Source organism: Palaemon carinicauda, chromosome 30 (assembly GCF_036898095.1).
Source record: "Palaemon carinicauda isolate YSFRI2023 chromosome 30, ASM3689809v2, whole genome shotgun sequence".
NCBI classification, from domain to species: Eukaryota; Metazoa; Arthropoda; class Malacostraca; order Decapoda; family Palaemonidae; genus Palaemon; species Palaemon carinicauda.
Genome location: NC_090754.1, coordinates 58704270 through 58706769, shown reverse-complemented (window position 1 = coordinate 58706769; position 2500 = coordinate 58704270). Strand labels below are relative to the sequence as shown.

At 29.4% G+C, this 2500-nt stretch overlaps 1 protein-coding gene across 2 annotated transcripts in view; it reads right to left on the bottom strand.

The window, feature by feature from the left end:
• LOC137623192 (lachesin-like) overlaps nt 1-2500 on the bottom strand; it is a 182785-nt gene that overhangs the window by 9115 nt on the left and 171170 nt on the right. The gene's annotated exons all lie outside the window — the stretch shown is intronic.

The window sequence follows — 2500 nt, the reverse complement described above, 5'->3', positions numbered from 1 at the left end:
GAATATGAGAGGATTCATGGACTTTGGGACTTTGAATGCTAGAGGATTCGTGAACTCGAGGACTTTGAATGCTAGAGGATTCGTGGACTTGGGGACTTTGAATGCTAGAGGATTCGTAGACTCAGGGACTTCGAATGCTAGAGGATTCTTGGACTCGGGGACTTTGAATGTGAGAGGATTTGTGGACTCAGGGACTTTCAATGCTAGAGGATTCGTGGACTCAGGGCCTTTGAATGTGAGAGGATTCGTGGACTCAGGGACTTTCAATGCTAGAGGATTCGTGGACTCAGGGACTTTGAATGCTAGAGGATTCGTGAACTTCGAGAAGATTTGTGGGCTCAGGGACTTTGAATGTGAATGGATTTGTGGACTCGGGGACTTTCAATGCTACAGGATTCGTGAACTCGAAGACTTTCAATGCTAGAGGATTCGTGGACTCGGGGACTTTGAATGTGAGAGGATTCGTGGACTCAGGGGACTTTGAATGCTATAGGATTCATGGACTTTGGGACTTTGAATACGAGAGGATTCGTGGACTCAGGGACTCAGAATACGAGAGGATTCGTGGACTCAGGGACTTAGAATACGAGAGGAATAGTTAAAGGATTCACGAGGATGGATGATGAGGACTAGGTGAAAAGGGAGTGAGGATAGCTTAGGAGGAACCTCTTAGGGGGAGAAGATCGAGAGGAAAGGTAGAGAATTAGATGGCGTTGTAAGGTGAAGGATGATATGGAGAGAAGAGGTTTAGTGGAAGCGAATGGCAGTGGAGAAGGTGCTTCAGGCAACCGACCCCTGGATGTCGGGATGGCGTTGGGAAAGAAGATGAAAATGATACATGATAGTCTACGTTTTAAAGGGTTGCAGTCATGCTATCATAAATAGATATGTATATATATATATATTATATATAAATATATATATATATATATATATATATATATAATTTATATATGTACATATATATGTATATATGTATATATATACATATATATTTACATATATAGATTATATATATATATATATATATATATTTATATATATATATATATATATATATATATACATATCTATTTATGAAATGTACGAATAATTTAGATGATTTGAAGGGAAATATTAGTCTGATAAATGTCTAGGATTAAATTTTGAAAGGTTAATGTCATGACTTGAATGTTATCTAGGAAATGTATAAATGATTTAGATGATTTGAAGGAAAATATTAGATTGATAAATGTCTAGGATTATATTTTGAAAGGTTAATATCATGACTTGAATGTTATATATGAAATGTATAGATGATTTAGATGGTTTGAAGGAAAATATTAATTTGATAAATGTCTAGGATTATATTTTGAAAGGTTAATGTCATGACTTGAATGTTGTATAGAAAATGTAAAAATAATTTAGATGATTTGAAGGAAAATATTAGTTTGATAAATGTCTAGGATTATATTTTGAAAGGTTAATGTCATGACTTGAATGTTGTATAGAAAATGTAAAAATAATTTAGATGATTTGAAGGAAAATATTAGTTTGATAAATGTCTAGGATTATATTTTGAAAGGTTAATGTCATGACTTGAATGTTGTATAGAAAATGTAAAAATAATTTAGATGATTTGAAGGAAAATATTAGTTTGATAAATGTCTAGGATTATATTTTGAAAGGTTAATGTCATGACTTGAATGTTGTATAGAAAATGTAAAAATAATTTAGATGATTTGAAGGAAAATATTAGTTTGATAAATGTCTAGGATTATATTTTGAAAGGTTAATGTCATGACTTGAATGTTGTATAGAAAATGTAAAAATAATTTAGATGATTTGAAGGAAAATATTAGTTTGATAAATGTCTAGGATTATATTTTGAAAGGTTAATGTCATGACTTGAATGTTGTATAGAAAATGTAAAAATAATTTAGATGATTTGAAGGAAAATATTAGTTTGATAAATGTCTAGGATTATATTTTGAAAGGTTAATGTCATGACTTGAATGTTGTATAGAAAATGTAAAAATAATTTAGATGATTTGAAGGAAAATATTAGTTTGATAAATGTCTAGGATTATATTTTGAAAGCTTAATGTCATGACTTGAATATTATCTAGGAAATGTATGAATGATTTATATGATTTGAAGGAAAATATTAGATTGATAAATGTAAGATCATATTTTGAAAGGTTAGTATCATGACTCGAATGTTATATATGAAATGTATAGACGATTTAAATGATTTGAAGGAAAATATGAAAATGGTAAAAACTTAAATTAAGGATAATATAATACAGGGTTATAATATTGAATATTACACATACACACACACACACATATATATATATATGTATATATATATATATATATATATACACACACACACACACACATATATATATATATATATATATATATAATTCTTAGAAATAAACATATTTCCAAAAATTATAAATATTAGAGAGAAATTAAAATAATACACCAATGAATAAAAGGGAAAAAGTAAAAC